The sequence below is a fragment of the Saimiri boliviensis genome, chromosome 3 (assembly GCF_048565385.1).
Source record: "Saimiri boliviensis isolate mSaiBol1 chromosome 3, mSaiBol1.pri, whole genome shotgun sequence".
Classification (NCBI taxonomy): Eukaryota; Metazoa; Chordata; class Mammalia; order Primates; family Cebidae; genus Saimiri; species Saimiri boliviensis.
Genome location: NC_133451.1, coordinates 162682214 through 162690054, shown reverse-complemented (window position 1 = coordinate 162690054; position 7841 = coordinate 162682214). Strand labels below are relative to the sequence as shown.

The 7841-nt window shown below is 40.4% G+C and overlaps 1 pseudogene; it reads right to left on the bottom strand.

The window, feature by feature from the left end:
* Positions 1-3423: 3423 nt before the first annotated feature.
* Positions 3424-4433, bottom strand: LOC101037485 (transmembrane protein 248 pseudogene; annotated as a pseudogene).
* Positions 4434-7841: the final 3408 nt, after the last annotated feature.

Here is a 7841-nt window from a genome sequence, read left to right as displayed (position 1 = left end):
TGTGAGTTTTTTTGTTACAATGACTCATCCAGAGGCCAGCAAACAATTTCATCAAGCTCTACACTTACTGGATTTCTGGAGTCACTTTCTTTTATGCTTACGTATCAAAGTATGCCATACACCCTCAGAAGTTTCTGTTCTTTCTAGGTGGCAAACTTTGTATTTGAATTCATAAGTAACAATTGAATTTCACTTAGAACTGTTTTTTTCTACGCCGGGCGTGGTGGCTCAAGCCTGTAATCCCAGCACTTTGGGAGGCCAAGGCGGGTGGATCATAAGGTCAAGAGATCGAGACCATCCTGGTCAATATGGTGAAACCCCCGTCTCTACTAAATAATACAAAAAATTAGCTGGGCATGGTGGCACATGCCTGTAATCCCAGCTACCCAGGAGGCTGAGGCAGGAGAATTGGTTGAACCCAGGAGGCAGAGGTTGTGGTGAGCCGAGATCGCGCCATTGCGCTCCAGCCTGGGTAACAAGAGCGAAACTCTGTCTCCAAAATAATAAAATAAATAAGAACTGGTTTTTTTTCTGATGTCTCACCTTTGCTACTAGCTTGGTGCAAAAATAAGTATGAGTTTTGCAATTACTTTTAATGGATACTAAATATTAATAATTTTCTTAGTACAAACATAAATAAGGGCTTATATGTTTGATTTTTTTTTTTTTTTTTTTTTTTTTGAGACGGAGTTTCGCTCTTGTTACCCAGGCTGGAGTGCAATGGCGCGATCTCGGCTCACCGCAACCTCCACCTCCTGGGTTCAGGCAATTCTCCTGCCTCAGCCTCCTGAGTAGCTGGGATTACAGGCACACGCCACCATGCCCAGCTAATTTTTTGTATTTTTAGTAGAGACGGGGTTTCACCATGTTGACCAGGATGGTCTCGATCTCTCGACCTCGTGATCCACCCGCCTCGGCCTCCCAAAGTGCTAGGATTACAGGCTTGAGCCACCGCGCCCGGCATATGTTTGATTTTTATATTTCAAAAGAAATAGGTCATTTACCTTCAAAATTAACACATTGATGGCTTTCAGCTAGTGAAGTAGAAAAGTTGAACATGATATGCATTTGGGACAAGAATTTTATTTGATTAAAAGAAAACCCTATTAAGTATATATTATCTGTCTGGCACACTACTGTCAATGTGATTTAAAAGATGCATAGTTAAGCTAGAATAAGTGAAGAGGAAAACCACTGTATACATGTTCTCTGATGTTTACACAAGTATATTTATAAAGTAATGTTTAAATGTTGGGCCACATTTGCATTTATTTTTTTAGGAATAACATAATTAAAGAATGTGGGAAAAAGAAGTTTTAGGATAAACTATTTTTAAGCTCATGTGTAGACTGTATGCCTTGTAGCAGAGAATAGAATTGTGCACAAAAATAATTACTCCCTTCCATATTCACTATGGTGAACAGATATGAACGGTGAAATTCCTTGGAAAATATTTTCTTTCTTTATCCTGCTACTTTGGTCCTTAACCTAGGTCTAAAGCATAGTAGTTTGGGGGTAAAGATGAGAGAACAAAACTTCTGTTTCTGCCTTTAAGTAAGAAAACAGATACTATGCAGTCATTTCTAGTAGTGTGAGATTCTTTCCTCAAATATATTGTCCCTTGCCTTTGTTCATTTCAAAAACGGTAGCTTGGGGACAAAAAGCAAAGCTTTAGAGTAGGAAAGGAAAAACTTCCCATGATAAATATTCCAGGGAGTAGGAAGAAATGAGCCCAGTAAAGGCAGAATGCCATGGATACACGGTAAAGGGATTCCCAGGGATACCACAAAGAATTCCACAAGTATATGCTTCTTAAGGAAGATGACTGTGTTACATATTGAAGCATTTAATGCAATTTAATGAAAATAAGCAGATACTATATACTGAAATGCACATATGTGTTACAGATTGAAGCTTTTCATCAGTAACATAATAACTCCCCTTAGGTTTCATAGGCCTTTCCCAAACAGGCAGACAGACACATATGATACTTGTGGAAAAAATGGCTTTGATTTTGTGAGATACGTAGTTGGATTAAGCTGATCGGAACAGAGGTTGTTCATTTTGTTTCCTTCTACTCAATAATTTCTGGTCTCTTGAAACCTAATTTACTTTTTTTAAAAAAAAGATAGAAAAGTATCATAAATATATGAACTATGAATCTATTAGGAAAATTGGACATTTTCTTCATGTATATGTAATTTGTTTTGTTATATAACACATTTATTACATGTTGCCTGGCTATTTACTCCACAAAAATAGACATGTGAGTTATGTTTGCACACAATCTCTAAAATGTAACTATCCCTGATGTGCAAGTATTTTTGAACTCAGAGGACTGGGTTGTAATTAATACTGATGGAGAAACCAGAGTTAGAAATGTCTTTAGCAGACACTGTAACACGTTTCCAGCTTGGGCCTGGGACTCACTGTAGGTGGCACTACACATGCACAACACTGATTGAGAATAAATGAGCAGATTTAACGCAATCATCTAGAGCAGGTATCAGCAAACGTTTTCTATAATGGGACAGATAGTAAAAATGTTGAGTTTTGCAGGACATGTGCTCTCTGTACAACTCTAACTCTGACACTGTAGGCAAAAAGCGGCCACAGGCAATGTGTAAATGAGTGAATGTAGCTGTGTTTTAATAAAACTTTATTTAGATTTGGCTCATCAAGCCCTGATCTAAACACTGTTTAAAAATAAATAAATAAATAAATAAAATAAAAAGTGAATTTGGAATGAATTTTTCCACAAATATAAATGTCTTTTTGAATTTACGTTTATTTCTGCCACTTTATGTTGTTCTTTTCTTTTTTACACTTTGAATTGTTGATACGATCACACTTTTGTTTTAAAGTGCAACTATTTCATTTTTTCTTCTTCTAAATGAAAAATACTTAGTTTTTTGGTTTTTTTTGCAAGCAAAATGGAGAAAAGGGTATTATTTTTATCATAATTCAAGCCACAGACATGTAAGATCCACAAAATGGATTGATGATTTTTGAAATTCCATATCATACCAAAGGTACAGACTGTTTCAAAGCATTTGTACCTATTGAGCTGAAACAAAAACCAAACCAAACCTTAATCCCACCAGCAATGAAACCTGTCTATGGCCTTGGTAGAAACATCATGACTTACTCCAACATGGCAAGATCCACAAATATTCTCTAGTGCTGTGTGGAAATATTTCACCAGGTCCACAAATCCAGAGGGGAGGTGGAAGACTCTGGCTGCAACCAGTGCAAAACATTTGCATCATCGGACCAACTTCCAAATCGATTTTTATAAATATGGACAAATAAGTTACAGGCACTTGAAATGTCTTTGGCTGGAAGAACCCAGCATTGCAAGATAATGTATTCACATAGTGTCCGGACCCAGGCTGGGTTCAGCAGGCAAGGATTATGGTTCTCTCAGTTTCTCTCAGAAAACAAGAAACTGTGGGATTTTGTTTCAGCTGAAACTGCCTTCTCAGGACAATAGTTAGGATTGCTCTGACACAATTTGTTGTCTGCCTTTGATAACAATATAGCAAAACACTGTTATTGCCATCATGAAGAGGAAGTAACTGATATACATACATGAGATGCAAATTTATTAATGAACAGTCATCATCTGGAGCAATAACTATGCTTGGGATTAAAAGCGTGATAGCAGAAAACAGCATATTCTGTGTTGGCCTTTCTTGGCAGTTCTAAAGATCTTGCATTAGAGTGTTATTGCTGTATGTGTCAGAAACAGTAGGGTGGCTGCACAGTGACAGGGAACACACCTAGGGTGTCTCTGAGGGTCATGCAGGCTGGGAACACCATCTGCTCATGGTGACTCTCAAGAGCACAGCTATCTGATCTCTAACCTGGAGGCAGGGTAAAAGTAATATTTATCTCATCAGCTTCTCTGTCTGAAAGTCCAATCTGATGACCTAAAATGATTGAATACTGGTGAGTGATTCCATGAGAGTACCCTGCAAAGAACTTGAGTGGGTCCAGGGTTAGGGTGATTGCAACTAAGATGTTAACCGGTCCTGAATCCTCCAGGGCGTGGAGAGACCTGGTGGATGCTCTGGGCTGCATGGTCATTATGCTCCCCAGAGTTTTGGTGTTGTTTTTGAGATGGCTTAGTATTTCATTTTCTGATGGACACAAGTCCAAATCATTAAACCATAGCAGAAAACTATTCCAATCTTCAGCCATTTCTGGTGATGTAATCTCCTTGATTTTGAATGAACAGCCCAGGATTGGGAAAGCTACTCCATGTTGCTCACAATGATCATAAATACCACCAAGGGAAGCTGACCGATAATGCATATGTTCAGATTCTCCAGGGGGTGGATGTTAAAAATTATTCTGATAAGCTCCACCCCATCTTGGCTGGTACCTGTGTGCCTCCAGGCCCAGTCAGCCACCTGCTCAGTGGTGTGCATCAGGCCCAGGGCTACTAGGCACCAGGCCCCCCCATTGTGTCCAGCTGACCATAGGGCCAAGGTGAGGACCAGAGACCAGCCAAGCTTGGTGGCTCACACCTGTAATCCCAGCACTTTGGGAGGCCCAGGCAGGCAGATCATGAAGTTAAGAGATTGAGACCATCCTGGCCAACAGTGAAACCCTGCTCTACTGAAAATACAAAAATTAGCTGGGCGTAGTGGCCTGTAGTCTCAGCTACTCGGGAGGCTGAGGCAGGAGAATTGATTGAACTCGGGAGGCGGAGGTTGCAGTGAGCCAAGATCGCACCACTGCACTCCAGCCTGGCACCCGGCAACAGAGCAAGGCTCTGTCTCAGAAAAAAGAAAAAGAAAGAAAAGGGCCGGGCGCGGTGGCTCAAGCCTGTAATCCCAGCACTTTGGGAGGCCGAGGCGGGTGGATCACAAGGTCAAGAGATCGAGACCATCCTGGTCAACATGGTGAAACCCCGTCTCTACTAAAAATACAAAAAATTAGCTGGGCATGGTGGCGCGTGCCTGTAATCCCAGCTACTCAGGAGGCTGAGGCAGGAGAATTGCCTGAACCCAGGAGGCGGAGGTTGCGGTGAGCCGAGATCGCGCCATTGCACTCCAGCCTGGGTAACAGGAGTGAAACTCCGTCTCAAAAAAAAAAAAAAAGAAAAAAGAAAAAGAAAGAAAAGAAAAAGAGAAGTCCAGGTCATAAAAGAAGTCAAAAGCATTCCTAAATAATCAGAATCTTCTGCCAAGTTGTCCAATGTCAATTAGTCTTCTGGCACTGCTTCTTCTGTAACTTCTTTCTCATCACCTGGCACTGGTTTGGAAATACTGATCTAAATCAAGTTGCTTTCTTTTAATACCTCCAGTGTGATGTTTGTTAGCTACTGAATTTCTGTGAGATCCACATCTTGGAACGCTTTTGCCCCTACCTTTTTTTTTTTTTTTTGGCTATTTTTTAAAATTAATTTATTTACTTTAGGTGTATACTATATCTGGCATTTCTCCCCATGTTATCCCTCCCCATCCTCCCCTCCCTCCCCATCCCCTGCTGTCTCTCCCTACCCTCCTCAACTGCCCCCAGTGTGTGATGCTCCTCTCCCTGAGTCCACATGTTCTCGTTGTTTAACACCCACCTATGGGTGAGAACATACGGTGTTTGGCTTTCTGTTCTTATATTAGTTCGCTGAGAACGATGGTTTCCAGATTCATCCAAGTCCCTACAAAGGACACAAACTTGCTTTTTATGGCTGCGTAGTATTCCATGGTGTACATGTACCACATTTTCTTTGTCCAATCTATCATTTATGGGCATTTGGGTTGATTCTATGGAAGTCTAGTATTTCTTTTTTTTTTGAGACAGTTTCCAGTTGACACTCAGAAACAGGTTATTCAGTTTCCAAGTGGTTGTGCAGGTTTGTGTATGTTTCTTGATCCTGAGTCCTATTCTGACTGCGCTGTGGTCTGATAGACTGTTTGTTATGATTTCTGTTCTTTTGCGTTTGCTGAGGGGTGATTTGCTTCCAATGATACGGTCAATTTTAGAGTATGTGCAATTTGGTGCTGAGAAAAATGTATATTCTGTGGATTTGGGGTAGAGTGTTCTATATATGTGTATTAGGTCCACTTGGTCCAGCTCTGCATTCAAGTCCTGGATATCCTTGTTAATTTTCTGCTCATTTATCTAATATTGACAGTGGAATGTTGAAGTCTCCCACTATTATTGTGTGGGAGTCTAAATCTTGTTTTAGGTCATTAAGAACTTGCTTCATGTATATGGGTGCTCCTGTGTTGGGGACGTATGTATTTAGGGTACTTAACTCTTCCTGTTGGATTGATTCTTTTACCATAATGTAGTGTCCTTCTTTGTCTCTTTTGATCTTTTTTGAAGTCCATTTTATCAGAGACCAGGATTACAACCCCTGCTTTTTTTTGTTCTCCATTTGCTTCGTAAATCTTCTTCTATCCCTTTATTTTGAGTCTATGTGTGTCTTTGTATGTGAGATGGGTTTCCTGAATACAGCACACCGATGGGTTCTGACTTTTTATCCAGTTTGCCAGTCTGTGTCTTTTGATTGGAGCATTTAGGCCATTTACTTTCAATGTTAATATTGCTATATGTGATTTGATTCTGCCATTTTGTTACTGACTGGTTTTCTTTCCCGTTAGTTGCCTCATTTTCTTCGTTGCATATTTAGTCTTTGCCAACTGGTTTGCTTTTGCAGTGACTGGTACTTGTTCCTTTCTATGCTTAGTGTTTCTCTCAGGAGCTCTCGTAGGGCAGGTCTGGTGGTGACAAAATCTCTCAATAATTCCTTGTCCGTAAAGGATTTTATTTCTCCTTCACTTATGAAGCTTAGTTTGGCTGGATATGAGATTCTGGGTTGAAAGTTCTTTTCTTTAAGAATGTTGAATATTGGCCTCCACTGTCTTCTGGCTTGTAAGATTTCTGCAGAGAAATCTGCTGTGAGTCTGATGGGCTTCCCTCTGTGGGTGACCTGGCCTTTCTCTCTGGCTGCCCTTAGCATTTTTTCCTTCATTTCAACCCTGATGAATCCGACGATTATGTGCCTTGGGGTTGCTCTTCTTGAGGAATATCTTTGGGGAGTTCTCTGTATTTCTTGAATTTGAAATTTGGACTGCCTTGCTAGACTTGGGAAGTTCTCCTGGATAATATCCTGGAACATGTTTTCCAGCTTGAATTCATTCTCCCCGTCATATTCAGGTACACTGATCAAGCGTAGATTAGGTCTTTTCACATAATCCCATATTACTTGGAGGCTTTGTTCATTTCTTTTCACTCTTTTTTCTCTTGTCTTGCCTTCTCTTTTTATTTCATTGAGTTGATCTTCAATCTCTGATATCCTTTCTTCTCCTTGATCGATCTGGCTATTAGAACTTGTGTTTACTTCACGTAGTTCTTGTGCTGTGTTTTTCAACTCCATCAAGTCGTCTATGTTCTTCTCTATGCTGGTTATTCCAATTAGCATTTTGTCTAACTTTTTTTCAAGGCTTTTGGTTGCTTTGCTTTGAGTTAGAACATGTTCCTTTAGCTCAGAAATGTTTCTCACTAGCCACCTTCTGAAGCCTTTTTCTGTCAATTCGTCACACTCCTCGGTCAAGTTGTGATTCTGTGCTGTTGAGGAGTTGTGATGCCTTGAAGGAGAAGAGGTGTTCTGGTCTTTGATGATGGTTTCATCTTTTTTGTGCTGTTTTTTTCCCATCTTTTTTGTGGATTTACCTGGCTGTGGTGTCAAGGAGCTGCTTGATGAGGTTGCTTGTCTGCCCAGGAAGGCCAGGTTTCTGTAATTCTCTAACATCACATTCCTATATAAATTCCGCTGTGCAGGGTCCAGGCATTGCCACTCCTCCAGAGAGAATTCTATGGCTATATCC